Source organism: Sturnus vulgaris, chromosome 5 (assembly GCF_052056855.1).
Source record: "Sturnus vulgaris isolate bStuVul1 chromosome 5, bStuVul1.hap1, whole genome shotgun sequence".
Classification (NCBI taxonomy): Eukaryota; Metazoa; Chordata; class Aves; order Passeriformes; family Sturnidae; genus Sturnus; species Sturnus vulgaris.
The window spans coordinates 23,950,922-23,967,184 of record NC_142247.1 but is presented as its reverse complement, the minus strand read 5'-3'; the positions used below and the strand labels follow the sequence as shown (position 1 = coordinate 23,967,184).

Here is a 16,263-nt window from a genome sequence, read left to right as displayed (position 1 = left end):
GTGGCTCATAACTACCATGTGCATAAATGTGGAATTTTTAGCAGGCATTTTTAGCAAAGTCTGTTAAAGTTGGAGCTGACCACCCTTGCTATTTAACCAGGATCAGTATTTTTTACTGAAGCAAAGTTAAAGCTAATGGAGCTCATTTACTCAAGCCAGTAATCTAAATGAAAGCATTAAACCTGTATGTAAGTACAATTCCAGGAGAGGCAGATAGCACTGTGTGTTGTTAAGTCTCCACAGCATGTCCTAGTATGGCTTTACATATCAGTTGCTCATAACTTTGAGAAGCTTTAGCAGTGTTGACTGCACTTTTCCATTGCTGATGGAAAACTTGAGATGGAAAACTTTGACAAATAGCAGCCAAGTCATTGAGTCATTTCTGAAAGGAAAGCTAAGGGAAGAAAATGTTGCTTTATTCCTTAAAAAATATTCTTGAAAGTTGTCTCTATTGTGTTGTAGTGTGGCCTAGAAACTGGGAAAAATGAGAGAAGGAGTGAGAGGCAGCTCAATGACAGAGGAGGGAGTCATGAAGATGGTGCAAGAACAGGGAGAGAATAAAGACGGAAGCTGAATCTGGAGAGAAAAATGACAGATGATTATAAACTGTGACTTCAGTAGGCAGAAAGAAGGACAGGTGGCCACCAGGATGTAGAAAAGAGCTCACATGTCAAAGTCAAGGGTGGAAGCTACTCGAGAGAAACCCTGAGAGAAAGGGAGATTGGGCAGGGTTGTTGAAGACAAAGCAGGAATGAAGTAACTTGCACATATATGAGCAAGAAATTGGGAGGGTATTGCACTTGGGAGTTGTTGGGAGAGCAGTGACTTTGGAGGGAAGGCAAATGAAGAGAGCTGAGAGTGGCTTAGCAAGGACAGTGGGACTGATATAAGAGGGTTGCTGGAGAAAGAGGGGCTGCTCTTACAGAAGGCCTTATGCATGCATAGAACAGATAGGAAATGCTGGGCATTGTCAACAAAATCTGAAAGGAGTGGGTGGGAGTTTTATCTGTCAGAACACATTCTTCTTCCTGCTATCCCTGAATTACCTTTTCTATCAGCCACTAATGGTAGTAAATGCCACCTGAAAAAGCAAATGTCTTGCAACCTCTTTTGCTGGTTTACTGGCAGGAAGGCAGCTTACCTGGCTCAGAGGCCTGTGCTCTGGGTCCAGAAGCCTTGGCTCATGGATGGTGGTAGATACTTGTGGCAGGCATGCGGGAGTTGTAGTGATTTCTGTTCTGTTCTGTTCTGTTCAGGCTTTGATTTGAGAAGAGTCTAGGGAATTATACACAAAGACTGTAAAATCAAATGCCTTAAAGTTACTTAGACAAAAGTCTGCTCTGAAATCAGAGAGAATGATTTCCTAATTCCTTCTTTTCTTGTGCCTCCATACTGAATTTATTCCATAATACTCCCGTGACATAATGGGGCTTTTGTATCCTCCCTTTGTTATCTGCACTAATTTATGTTTGATGTGCCCAGGAATTGATATTTTAGAGTACTCAGTGTTTAATACTGCTAATACTCTAAGTAAAGCATCCACATAAATCAACTCCAAGCTGACTCTTTAGCTCTGCTTCAAGTTACAACTCACAATCTCAAGCCACATATGGGAAGACGAGGAACATGCAGTTGCTAAAAAATAGTGAAAAGTGTAATTTAAATGGCCTGGCTGGCACTGCAGAAGAACTCCATGGCAAAAAGCCACATTCATTTACTTTCATAATGACACCTTCTGTTTTCTTCAAGATTGCCTTTTATCACTTGCCAATTTTTGCAAAAAATTATATAGGGGGGAAAAAAGGGTGTCCAGAAAGCATAGCCTTCATCACTACATTGTCTGGATTTTGTCCCAGAGGAGAGTCATGTAGTAAACTGAGTAAGGCAAGGGCCCCAAAAAACTGTTATGTAATAATGTATTTTAAGAACTTAACTCAGTGTACAGATAATCCTAAACTCAACATCATGTCATAAACTCAGGTGCTTTTTGGAGATTGGCAGATACTTAGAAAAACAGGCTTAAAGTTTTGGCTTCAGAGCTTTGTGAACACCAGGCCATGCCCTATAATGTGTCCTTTGCTGCTACTGCTACAGGAGGATTTTAATAAAAAATAATTACATGAGTCTCTGCTTTTATGTTGCAAGTGGATTTTAAATGTAAATATACTCAGAGAAATGTCTTTAGCTGAGACAAGAGTTTTCTTTATTTCTGACTGTTATTCCTATGTTAAATGTGTTCAATTTACCTAGCCTAGTGACTACTGCCTCTGCTCCCTGTCTAGTAAATTCAACCTGCACCATATAGAATTAAACAATAATATTATAGGACCATTCCTACCTGGGTTTTATAAGAGTAGACAAGTCCTGGTACAGCAGGCAGGTTTATGTATTTGCTCCCACATTCCTCTGGGAATCTAGATTGTCCACATGCTCTTGTTATCTGAGACTCTTTTGACCTGATGTGGCCCATGCTGCTGGGTTAGTGCATAAATAGGGATGGCAGTTCTGAAGAAAGCCTGCTTTTCTTTAGCACATTTCCAAGTCTCACTCAGTGGGCAACATATACCTGCCTGTGGCAAGACAGCTGTTGTTGGCTTTGTAACTTGATGCAGTGGGAGGATTTGCCATCTCTCCTAGCCTGTTCTTGTGGAGGTTAGGTACAGCCTGGCTGCTGTCAGGAACTGAGTCCTGTGGTCAGAGTGGTGGCAGTTAGCCTGTTAGTGTAGACAGAAGACTAGAAATAATTTTTCTCCCATCCAGCTGATTCATCTCTGCCATTCCACTGAATGCTACATTTTATGAACGTCAGTAAAGCTATGAAATAATCCCTGAACACTCTGGAAGCAGACAAGTGGAGTAATCAGGTATGCATGCCTGAGTCACTGCATGCATAGAGTTACTTCAGCACCTATAATTGTACTTTAGGAGGGGAGCACCTGAGGGAAAGTCATTAAGAACTTACAGTTATGTAGATGAATGTCAGGTTTGTTTTTAAATGTGCAACACATTTAAAGCAAAGAGGTACTGAATTGTTACATTAGAACACTGTCTGCTCAGGGTAGGAGGGTACAGAAAATTTTTTCAGTAGTTAATTGGTAAAAGTTTTGTATTTTTAAAGAAGGGAGGAGGGATTCAAGTGTAAAATGGAATTATTTTAGAGACAGATCAGAAATGGGGAAGTGAACCACAGGACCAAGAGGTCCCAGGAGAGGAGTAGATGTGAGTGTGAAGTACAGAAACCTCAGGGACAATAAGGGGAGAATGGATTTGTGGACATTGTCTTTTTTTCCTGAGTGGTTTTTCTTGTTAGTGTTTCTGAGCTACTTTCCTCAGACTCTCCAGCAATGGTAGATAAATCTCTTGGCATTTGTAACCTTCATGCTGAAAATTACTGATTTGCATCAAGAGGATAAGTGTTGAACGTTAACAGCAGCACATTGCATTTGTGTGGAGAAACCTAATCCAGGTATCAAAAACAACATTTGGTCCTAAAGGAAAGACACTGGCCTTCATTTTCACTGGCCTCACCTGCTTGCAGGTACTGCATTTCAGATCACTGTTTGGATACAGCATGCATGAAGCATATAGATTAAAGCATATTCCCAAGGCATAGCTTTTCATCATAGCAATGTGAAAACTTATAGCCAGAAGTGCTTCAGTAAAGCAATACCAAATGTAGAATTACCTCAGTTGTCTTCTAGTGAAGTGTCTGCACTGGGAGAAATTTGATCTTTTGCCAAGAAGGTACTTACTCTGTAATTATTTCCTAATCATTGAACTTTTGGGTGGGAATTCACCCTATTGATGTATTTTTATGCCAGATGTCACTTTATATTTGTCAAACACAAGCACCTGTATCCTTAACAAGTCTGGTTGCTGCTTCACTGCTCTTCCTGCCACTGCTGTGATCCTTCTGTTTCTGTGTCTTTCCATCGTTTAAGAGAGACCTTTCCCTTAAGAAAGACCATGACCAATGATTACACTTCAGAAAAGCAGGTAAGCAAATAAACAAGTACTCAGTGGAGGACAATGATACTTACTTCTTTAGCTATTATTTTAGTATTTTCTTCTTCACTGACAATTTTATTCTATTGTAATTTTATAAACAGCTTGTAGGAATGAACAGAGACTTAAGATGTCCCACAAGCATTCTGCCTATGTGAAGAATGTTCACTATCAGTCAAATGATTGAAAACAAAAGGAAATACTGTACTAGTCCTCATTAATGTGTGATAAGATGGACTGCCTTATTATCTTGGAGTTACAGACCACCCCTCCCCCCAATATCTTCAAAGAAGAGAAAGAAAAAATGATGTGTTTGTAGGAGCAGCAGTGTATTGCTATAAGCAGAATTGCTCTGAGGCAGCTGTGCGAGTGCTTTCAGCCTGAGCAGTCACATGGCTTCTGATAATTGTGTGATAAAGAAAGGTGTATCCCTTCCCCTGTTGGAAAGTGGCCATGTATATATGTCACATTCTCAAAATCTACCTGCCCTGTCACCTAGCTGCCACATGTGCAGGTACGTGTGAAATGAGTCGTGGCTGAAACGAGTGTGTGTCCTGTTATGTGGCCACGCAGGTTTGCTGTGTCCTGTGACCACTGCACAGCATGTCTGCTGTCTTGGAGGATGTGCCTTCACAGTCCCACTGTACACTTCTCTTGTGGTGTGGCTCTTCTTTAGGCTACAGATGAGGTGAAGGCACACAGTGGAAAGTCTGTGACATCTTTAGAAGAAATGGTTTGTTCAGGCTGCTCAAGTGATCACCTGATTTGTGGCTTGCTGTCTCTCTGCACTTCAGGGACACTGTGTGAGATGGTGTTAAGACTGAGCTGTGGCCTGGATGAACTGCTTGGCGTGCTGTATTCAGCTCATGAGCTCACCACCCTTGCACTAAAAACACTCTGACTCACTAGCTAGAATTTCATCCATTAGTGTAATTAAAAAGTGAAAAGAAATAAAGCAAGGTAATGAGACTTCTTTAATAATCTCTGTGGATATCTCTAAACTAGAAATATAGAAATAATTTCGTTTTAGAATAAGTGGACTTTATTTAATTGAAGTTTCAGAAGTAACTATGTTTTGAAAACTTAATAAGCTGAGTTTAACCGAACTCCAAATTCCAAAGCAAAGGTCATGACTTGTTATCAAACACGTAGTCTCAACATTTTTACTCATGTTAGGAGTGCAAACAGATGTTTTGAAGGAGTAACACATTCAATTTGTTTTGTAAACAAGAAACTGGAAAGAGAATGCCTGTCTGGTTTTGCCTTGTGTCTTCTGAGGAAGGAATGCAGGCCAGCAGAGGGAAATGTTCAGATTTTCCTGAAAGGCGGACCAACCATGAGCAGGAAAACCAAACTATGTCTGTTACATCCCTGGTCCCCTTGTCTCCTCCTTTTACCCTGGATTCTGCTTGGATAATAAGAAGCCTGCTTTTTATTGATCTAAATACCAAATGTCACTTTGTTCTTATGCAAAAAGGCTACAAGGGTATCGAAATCTGAAGAGCATAGAGAGTTTGTGCTGATGTGTAGGTGCTGGACTCTCCTGATTTGATCTGAATCATGTTGGAAAATAATGTATCAGAAACTGGGAAAGACATACTTATTTAATAGTCTTCAGCATGAAACCCTATCAGCAGACAGATTCACCTGGGAAGCTGAATAACACCCGGAGTCAAGCATTGGCTAGGAACTAGCACAGTGCCTGATTGACTGGAAGTTCTGTCCGAGCTTCAGGCTGGTATCCCTTCCCCCAAACTGTGGGTCCATTCAGAGGCTGAGGATGGCTGAGCTCTGGGACTCTGTCTACTCTAACAGTAACTATAAGGATAAAGTGCTTAAAATCATGGAATTTTCTGCTTAAACGTGAATAGCCTTAGGAATGATTGGTTGGGTTTACATGAAATAAAATATCAATAAACTTTGTATACAAAGTTCCCTTTTTTATTTTAGTGCAAAGCATATAAAATAAAATCTGCCTGGATAGAAGGGCTAAAAGGCCAAATGTTTTCTTAGGCTGTCCATTATTAGTTACTGGAATGGAAAGCCTTGGGTAGGGATCTGCTGGTATACTGATTTTCAGTCTTCTGCTCCTGGCTTCATGACTCTGCTTCTTCCCTTATGTGACTTAGCTGCCTGTATGCTGATTCAGCTCACTGAAGCAGTAGAGAAAAATCTGCTTTTCTATTATATTCTTTAGATTAGTTTTCTGCCTCTTCAATAAGACAAATTAGTTCATTGAAAAGTAGAACAAGGCAAGAAAAAAGACCAGATGACTGAAAATTGTATGAGATATTTTGGATGCCCCTCCTCTGGTTGCTGTAAGACTCAGCTTGCCTTGTCTTGGGAATTGCCCTGAATGTATGATCTATATGTTGATGTGGAGAAGGTGTTTTCATTGACTCTTCTGAAAACAGCCACATGCCTAACAGCACATGTGACTTTTCCTTTAGACCTCTCTTTCTGTGAGGACTTGTCCAGGTTAGCACAAATCCTTAGAGTACTGTATGGATGCAAAAGGGGATATGAGTTAAACAGGTTTTTTTGACAAATGTGCACACAGAGCATGTACATCTAAGCAGGCAGGAAGGAATGGGATCCTCAGATGGGAAATAGAGAGTTGAGGGTAGGAACTTTTTAAGAGGAGCATTAACTTTGTTCAGAGCCCAAACTTTTGTAGACAGACAAAGGTGATGTAATATTCCCAGGAGCTGAAAATTACTTCACCTTAAACATTCCTTTGAGTTTAACTCAAAGAGAAAATGACTTCAGGTGAAATATATTTTGAAAACAGTAGTGGGAGGATTTTGATTTTTATAAGGACTTTTATTTAAAAGCCATAAATATAAAGCCTATTTTTGGCACTCCAGAAAATCAGTTGGGTTCCATAATGTCACAGAATTGATGCAGAATATTGCTACTGGATATCTGTTCAGTGGAAGCACTAGCATTAAAGATTAAAAATCATGTTCTCCTTTGCTAAAAGGTCCATTTTAAGGGCTTGATAGGTATTGCTATGTGATGGCTTCAGGAAACTGCCATTGTAAAAGGCAAGGAATTCTTGTATCAACTCAGTCTGGAATCAGAGGGCTGACACTACAGAGTAGGTGCTCAATGCTCTCCCTTGCTGAGAAGCAAGGACAAGAAATGCTGTAGAAGCAGAGCAGTCTGTTGCAGTGTGCCCTGACAGGCAGGCTGTGTCTTGTAAGGATGCTTCTCCCTAACTCTACAGCATGATAGCTGTCAGTGGTAACACTGACATTAAGTGTCAGAAAAACCTAGTATTTTTTCAAACTTCCACAGAAGATAATAAGTGATTTATTTGTATTTCTGCTAATTTAAAGTAGCATGCAAGTATGGCAAATGGCTAGCAAGTTTAACTTTATCAATAATAACCTCTCCTCTAGCACAGATAGTTCTTCAGCTTTTTCTGTAGAAGTGAGATACCCTACAGCCAATGACTACAGTGAAGGCTGAGGTGACAGCCCTGAGCCATGGAGTCATTTAGAGGAAAGCAGTGGAACTGGCTGTAGCACTGACAAATTAATTTCCACCCTCTGGAAAATATCACTGACTTCCCCTCTGTGTCTTTGGGCCAGAAAAAAATACCCAGAACAATGAGATTAGAAACAGATGGATCTACTGTTATGTCAGGAATTGGAAATCCTTCATTTTTTCAGCATTTTAGGAAGAGGAATCAAAACATTTTTCAAGTTCTTTGCATGTTCAATGTTGTACTGCTATGTACAGTTGATGCACATAAGCCTTTCCCAAATGCTATAGACATTAACAACATCTCTCCAGTAACTGAAAGAGGATACAACTGTATCAAGAATGTCAAGCATTTGTAGAAGCAGATAGTTTGAAAACACAATAGCTTCACCTTGCCAGGTGGCTAAGTTTGCTTGATTGTGTTGACAGGAGAGTAAAGCAACATGATGCACTACGTAATTTGTTCCAGTTACCAGATAGGACTGGTTGGTACTGGCTGAGCAGATTAGGCTGTTCCTGCACCTTTCCTCTCACCAGCTTTTATCTTCATTTATCCTATCTTCCCTTCCTTACAAATATTAAAAATAGCTCCTTTATACACTCCTTTCCACCTCTAACTCTGCTCTGAAATACTATGATCTTGCAATGACTACAAAGCATTGTAGCTCAAGCTTTACTGTCTGTCAGTAAAATCAGAAAAGGGGAGAAGCTGGAGCATAACAGCTAGAAGGGACATGCAGATGAGTCTTAGAAAAGGTGTCACCCAGGAAGTAAAACAAGGGCTGTAACTCTGAGAGGTCGTAGGGAAAGAGGAGCTCAGCAATCTGATATAGGAGGCACTGCTAATTGCAATGGATTGCCCACAGTGGAAACAGCCTCTGTGCTTAGGTAGTGTCAGGGAGAAAAGGATGTCAAGGAACAGGTAAACAGGCAAGAAAGGTGTGGCCACTTTTCTATCTGCATCTCACGTCTTTTGGCCTGACTATTATGTATGCAGGAGTCTGCACAACTTCTTTTATTGGAGTTGTCCAGGAGAGCAGTAGAGGGGCGTTATCCACAATGCCCTAAGTCACATTCAGAATAGGCAGTTAAGTTGCTTTTGAGGGGCCAACATTTTTTGCCATTCTGTATAACAACTGGGTCCTTGTTCATTCTCTTTGCATAGTTCTTGAATGCACATAATAGTGTAGGACACTGCTGCTGAGGCTGTGGGCTCAGGGAGAGGTTAAGGGGGGAAATGAACTGAAACAGCAGTGGCTACCACATCAAAATAATCTCAAGAAGAATGGAGCAGAAAGTATCAGTTAAGCTGATGGTGGAAGGATCCACCATCATGAAGGAGAAAGAGATGAGGAACAGAAAAATTGTGAGTGCTCATGCAAGGCAGTGGCTGTTAAAATGAGTCCTGATATCTGAATCTTTTTCTGGGTCATTGTCATCCTAGCTGTCTAGCAGGGAATGAGGTATTCATATTGTGATTTCTTTTCAACTTCTGGTAATCTCATATCTTCTCTGTATTAATAGAGTTTGTGTGCATGATGTACAAGAGTGCTTAACAGCCAAGATCTTCCTTCATCTGCACTAGATTTTTACTGATAAAAGGTGATGATCTTTTTATGATGTGCCAGTCTTCCTCAGCATATTGCTCACTGATGCTACTGAACTGGGTCTTCTGCAGTAATTATTGGATTTGGCTTGATTCCTGTTTCTAGCCTTTTTTTTTTTTTTTTTTTTTTTTAAATTATTATTTGATTGGTTTTCAAAACATTTTCAGAAAGTTCCTGCAGGTTTGTCCTTGCATTGTCTGGACACTGAATACAGAGAGCTCAGGCTACTTATAGTGGTAAGAATCAAACCCATTTATTTCTCCTGGGAGAAAGACAAAGCCAAGTAATATATGTGTGAGGGGAGAGTGATAATGAGAGGGAAGGACAACAGTTTAAGTGGTGTGTGCTGACTGAATTGTAGGAAACATCTTGCTTGGGTGGCATATGCATTTGATGAAGTCTGTGCTTCCAAATGCTGTAACTACTTATGCATATCAACCTCGTGTAATCTTTTGCGGGGTTAATAGCAGTAAATGTTCAACTTAGATTTTCCTGATTGTCTGGAGGTTTAATTCTACCCTTTGGGTAGAGGTGAAGCAAGTGCATAACTTGAGCTGTGTGCTGTGATCTGGAACAGGATCTTGCTGGAGTACACTAGCATGGGTGGCCTTCAGGAAGGAAGGCAGATGTTTATTGATATGAGGGGAGTGCAAGGGGGAATAGAGAGAAGTTTAAAAATTAACAGAAAAACCCCTCAGCTTTATCACTCCAAATAAGACCTTTCAGCTGTGACTATCAGTAAGAAAATCAGGAGCAGACCTGCTGCGAACCAAGTAAAAACATACAAAGTGTAGTGATACTGGAGCATCCTAAAGTCTGAACAAAACAAGTTTGCATGCCCAAAACTGCAGTGCACTTGTACCACTAATATGCATAAGGTGAATGTAGCACAGCAGTTGTGCAACCTGTCAGTGATGGTGGGTGCTTGGAGACACCTCTCAGGGGGCATGCAGTTGGCCTTGGCAGCATTGTGTCCCTGGCAGTGAGGTGCCAGTTGGATACAGAATATCAGATATTCTTTATTATATTTTGGCAGAAGCTGAAGGGGTGGAGAAGGAGGCTGACAAGGGCAAATTGGCACTAGGGAAGTTTTGCTAAATGGAGAGTAACGTTAATATGTAAGAAATCAGAATACAGGCCCTGGGCAAGCTGGGTAGGACAGGACAGGCTGAATAGAGGCCAACTAGCCCACTTGCTCACAGGGACTCCCTCAGAACCCTCCCTCCTCATACCCCTTTGCTGTTGCATCTGGTATCTCCATTTAACCCAGCACTGCCAGGTTTCTCTTGCTGCATGACTCAGTGCAGGTTGCCAATTGGAGCATTATCTGCTTGTGGGCTGTATTTGCTATGTTGGAATTGCAGGGGGAAAAGTCCATGGATACGCAGCTCCAAATCAGGGCTTCTGTGTGTTTCTTATTTTCCATGCACCCCATCCCCTTTGCCAGTCTCCTTTTCCCCCCCCACTGATGTCAATGTCCTGCATTCCCTCTCCTACAGCCAGTGGCTCTGGGAGCTCCTCCAGGCCCTTTGGCGTCTCCACCAGTGATGCTGTGCATCTTTTCCACTGTCACCTCCCTAAGTATTCTGTCCTTTCTTTTCTCCCAGCCTGCAGTGTAAGTTGTCTCTTCAGGGATGGGCAAGAGTTTCAAAGCTGGGATAACCAGACAGGGTTAGAGGCATAGGGGATATTAATGACTTCCTTGAGGAACCCTGGAAGTTCATGGTAACGTGGAAGGGGCTGAAAAAACCAAACTTAGGTCAGTGGATGTAGCCTCTGTTTTCTTGTTTCCTTTTCAAGTTTTCAGCCAGTAAGAATGAAATCTTAGTCTAAATTCTGAGGATGTATAAGAAATGATGTTTCAGCTTCACATACAGACAGGAAGACAATTACTGTTGAGCAGAGGCTTAGGCTTTCCTTGCCTAAGATGTTTTGAATTTTTTTTTATGTAGCTGACAGATGCTCTTTACTTGCACTCAGCTCTTAAAACTGGCTATTTTCCATTTCACACAGAGCTATTATTAGCAGAAGCTTGGGAGCAGATAAAATTTGATACACCATGAAAAATTGTGCAAATCCTTGTTTTTCTGTGTAGGAAAGCTGAGGCTCAGTGCTAAAGGTTAAGCAGTGAATTGTGTACCAGAACTAAAATTAAACATGAATTTCTCATTTCAGGTTTTCTGCTTGCCTTTTAGCTTATACAGCTGTTTTCCAGTGCTGGTAACTCCAGTGAGGTTGTTTTGGCTGTTTAAATCTAAGCTGTATGTGTTTTCTATCATTGCCTCAACCTGTCATATTTACCAAAACTGAGTTACTTGGACTACTCACACAGCCTTCAAAGGTTGCTATAAGATTGATTCCTATCTTATAGGAATGATGTCCTTGTGCACAGGATTTTACAGGGTGCTTTTAAGTCGTTTGCAGGCTACAGCTTTTTTTTTTTTCAATATATGGTAAGCCTCTTGAATAAAAAGGTCTTCTGCAGCTGCTTTACAAGGAATCCATGTTCTTAGCAGAAAAGAGACACTATCCAAAACAATTATATTGGAAGCTAGGAGAAATAAGACTGAGAAAAATATTTAAAATAACTTATCATGTAAATCAAACCTACTGGCAATGAATGAACAGGCTGTATCCCTAGATAGAAAATGTATTTCAGTCAGCTGAAAAGTTGACAAATATAATCATTGTGATGAAGTTTATTGTGCCCTATTTGTCCTTAATTTCAAATTGTTTAATCCAGATTTTTATTTCTGGAATGGAACTTTCATATAGTGTCTGTTTGCAATCAACTCCTGCAATTGTTATGTCAATCTTGATAATATCTATCAATCTCAGACTACTTTATCTGTGAGTTAGTAAGTCTGTATGTAAGTGTGCTGTACTTGATTTTGCTGAAGCTTCAGGACAGTGTTTAGGCACTATTTAAACACGCTAATATACTGGTTAGACGTCACAGTCAATATAGTGTTATACATAGTTGTTTGGAATGTATGTTGGTTTCTTTATGAGGCCTTTTGTGCTATGCATACTCCCTGTGTGTCTTGTAAGAGATAGCATCTAAGAAAGGCTTCCTTAGTGCAATGAGCCTATTATCTGGTGCTATTAAAGAAGGTCTCTTCTAGTTCACAGAAATTAGATGTTAGAGGTAAGAGTTAGTTATTTCTCACAAAAGAGGTTTTTATAATAAAATTTTCTACTTAGCACAGAATTCAAGTCGTTGGTAATACAATGTATTTAGCAGAAGCTTCTTGTGGATTAATTTCTTCTGAAAATTCAGTTTTCTCATTATTATAACTACATAATTCCCATGTGCAATTCTCAGTGAGTCTCATGAGCATTTAATCAGTTTTCAGTTCTCCAGGTATACAATGGTACTGTGATATCTGAGCTGTGAGACCACCATAGTGTCCTTCAGAAAGTCAGCTTGGGTGCCAACTCATGTTGTAATTTAGATTCTACAAAAGAATCATTTTACAGAATGGAAAATTCAGATGTTGAAATATCATTGGCTTTCAGAAAAAAAGTTGTGAACATAACTTGCCTTTGTGCTTTTTTATAAACCTGGGTGTGGAGTTCATGTACTCTTGCTTTCTTTCCCCCTTGCTCATATGATTTCTTTCTGGTGTTAATCAGAACAATTGTTCTCACATGGGCTGATCCTGAAGGGTGGTGAGTTGTTAATGGAATGGTGCATGTCATCTGCTCTGAACCATGTATAGTATTCTGGGGTAACTGGGGATAAGTCCTCTGAAGTTGCTTCCTGTTATCCTCTGTTTTGTGAAATGGGCAGCCTCCTAAGCCTGTCCAAATAAACAGAATTGAAAAAGAAAAATACTTGTTTTGATGTCGGGGTGTTGGAGATGTACGTACTAGTACTTGTTTTTCTTTCTCTGGGCATGATGAAACGGTACATTGTAGCTACCTTATTTTTCTTGGCTGTGCTCCTTAGTTTCTCTTATGTGGATACAAAAGAATAAAAAAGAACTTGAGCCACATCATATCTGGGAACTTTTTGTTTAAACATGTCCCAGTGCACAGATTGCACTACACAGTTGAAAAAGAAGAATTACAACTAGTTTAGTTGTTTTGATATAAGGTTTATAGGAATCAGTCTTACACTGAGTTTTCCTTGAGGTCTTGTAATACCTTTTTGTCTTTCTTTTCTTTTCTTTCAGGCATTGTTTTCACTCCAGTGCTTTTGTTAAACCAAAACTCAGTTCAACGTAGAAAGAGTTTGATCAGCACATTTGATGAACAGGCAAACAACTGCTGAAGGAACAGAGACTTCTTGGGTTGGCTTCAGTGTTGGATCTTACATGTTGTATGATTTGGATCAGTGTTGGAGCACCTGTACTTGTGTGGTTAAGGCTTTCTTATCATTGTGATATTTTAAGTGTCATTCTCTGTGTTTCTTAAGTGTCTCTGTCAACTTAATCCGTGTTCCTGGCTTCCCATTTGTGTCCATTCAGGGCTTCTTCCGTTTAGCTGTCAGATCTGTTTGGGCACCAGCACACTTAACAAGACTCAGAATGGATCCACCTGAAAAGAACCATTTATTTTGCTGGATTGCTTTACAGAGATATCAGCTCTCTGATGAAGTTCATTGCTTGGTTGCTCAAATGCCCTGGCTGGCAGAGAGGGATCTAAGATGGAGAAGTTGTTCACACCATGTGAAACAGTGCTGCTGCCAGACAGGAAACCCATGTTGCTGCTCTGCCCTGAACTGCTTGTTTTATACACACTGCATCTGATGGACCAAAGACACAGCTTGCTGTCCTTTACCCAGAGCATTCAGTCTTGCTTGATGCTTACTAATGGGAAAAGAATCCTGGTTTATGCTTTTAAGAATTATGCTTCACTTGCTTCCGTGAAGAACCTTGGGACTTTTTCACAGTCCCCTTAAATGAAAGATGAAGTGATATTCAAGAAATTCAAGCTTCCTGCATTTGCCTTTAGCAATGGAATCCAGCTACAAGTGATGAAGCAGCAGAGGAGCTGCAGGATAATATTGATGAATCTACTTCGATTCAGCTTCTGAATTTTGTCGCAAGTGACGTCATACTAAATGAATGTATTCTCCATTATTCCTTGGTTTCTCTTGTCCTGCTATTTTTTTTTCACATTAGGCAGAACTGAAGGCCCAATAGCCTTTTGACACTTAAGGGCATTTAAAGCTGTAGACTTGCTTTCTCTCTGTTCCATAATCATAATTGGAAATGAAGAAAGGGGTAGATAAAGGGAATCGTCCAACATTAGAATTACATTTAATCATTCTGGTCTGTGGATAAGAGTTTAAAGATGTGATTAGAGTTTGAAATTACAGAAATGGAAAAGAATAGAAGATGCATTTTAGTTGCTTACAATAAATGGAATAAGAAGATGGAAGATTGTCTCAAATTTGATTCCATTCATTGCTCATCAGATAAGATAGGAGTATTTGAGTATTTAAATAATTTTTCATTTTTTAAAAAATGAACATTTCTGAAACTAATATATCCAACTGTACAAATTTTATGTGCAAATTTATTTTCCCATGTCAGCCTGGTCTCTGTGGAAAATGTAGACTTAAGATATGACAAGTAAAACTATCATCCATGAAGTACAGTTTCTTCCAGGCATAAGATATGAGTAATGGTTGGACTCTGTAATCTCAGATGTCTTTTTCAACCTTAATGATTATACGGTACCAGAGGAGCATTATTTTTCATATATTGTACTTCACATACAAAACCTCCTGGATTTATTTTACTTGAACATTTTTAGACACCTCTGTGCTTGACTGAATAAGAAAAAATATCTATGCAGGTAACCCAGCTGTATGCTTATTTGTAGTCCATTAAATGAGGCATTCACATGCAATTTTTAAACAGCTGATCTTTAGTGACTTCACAAGGACATGTACTTAACACTAGATACCTTTTCAGTTGCATCCACTACATCTGTGAATACTCACAAATGTGGGTCTCATATTCTTGGAAGGGTTTGTCATTTGCACTGTGAGGATCCCATGCTCTGAATTTCTTCATACAATGCAGTGGCTTCTCAGACAAACTGAAAAGGGAGTAAAGTGTTTAATGCACAAGCTGGCAGATGTAATCTTTCTTGTGTTAAGCCTGAAATGACACCTCTTGTTTATGATTTATTTATTTTAAGGAATAAGTGGATTTCAGTTTTTTGTTCCCTTTTAAATTATCAGAACTACTATGGGTCTATCTAGAAGCCTGAGTAAACATGCAGTTATAATAAAAAAAGTGGCTGCCTAAGGTTATCCACACTTCTGAGAATGAATTTGAAGCAGTTCTGGCTTTCTTTATATCATGGCAATAGATTATTTTGTGTTCAATTTGTGGTTTCCCATACTCCCAGCTTTTGTTTTTCAGAATTTTTGCCCACTATGCTTTTGTGCAATTAGTTCTCCCCGAGTGTGGTACTTTGACCTTACCATTTCTGAATTGCATCTCGTGTTTTCTCAAGGCCATTTTGAAGTCTGTTTATTGCCACTGTGGTGCTTGCAACACTGCTCAGCTTGTTTTCATTTGAAAGGTGTTTTTGCCACATTAGCAGACAAGAAAGTAATGGAAACAGAGTAAGATCCATGCACCTAACAGGAACTCTATGTAAGTACTCCCAGTGTATGAAATTACTTAGAGGAACCTAGTGAAAATTACTCTGAATAGTTTCCCAACTTGTTTTGTGGTCAGCATACAGTATCTTTACCTTGACAATAGTCACATGTTTGATTATGAACATGTGTGAGATGGTATCAAAAAGCCTTATTAAAGCAACAACTGTGTCATCCTCCAAGGTACCTCCTACAGCCACAGGCAAGCAATTTTACCTTCTAACCAACTTAAGAAAGAAATATTTCCTACGTGCTTGTTTTTCAGTTTAGCAGGCTGTCTATTGAAAACAAAGGTGTTGACAGAAGCAGGTTTTGCTAGAATGAACAAAATATAAGGATTTTTTCAAAGAAAGACATATTTTTGTTTTATGAAAAAAATTAGGAACCAGTAAAATAATTGGGTAAATGAAATTCTTCTGCACACCCAGCCTGCCTTCAAGGCTGGTGGTGCTTTAAAATCCAAATCTCTCTTGCAATTGGATGCTTTGAACTTCGAGGTTTCTCGAAGAAGAGAATACTGGTTGTTTCCTAAGAAAC

General features: G+C 39.7%; 1 long non-coding RNA gene across 1 annotated transcript in view; it reads left to right on the top strand.

Moving 5' to 3' along the window:
• Positions 1-14,489, top strand: part of LOC106860994 (uncharacterized) — a 63,910-nt gene extending 49,421 nt beyond the window's left edge. The window contains exon 9 of the long non-coding RNA XR_015803812.1: positions 13,280-14,489. This is a non-coding gene — a long non-coding RNA (uncharacterized LOC106860994). The remainder of the gene's footprint in view (positions 1-13,279) is intronic.
• Positions 14,490-16,263: the final 1,774 nt, after the last annotated feature.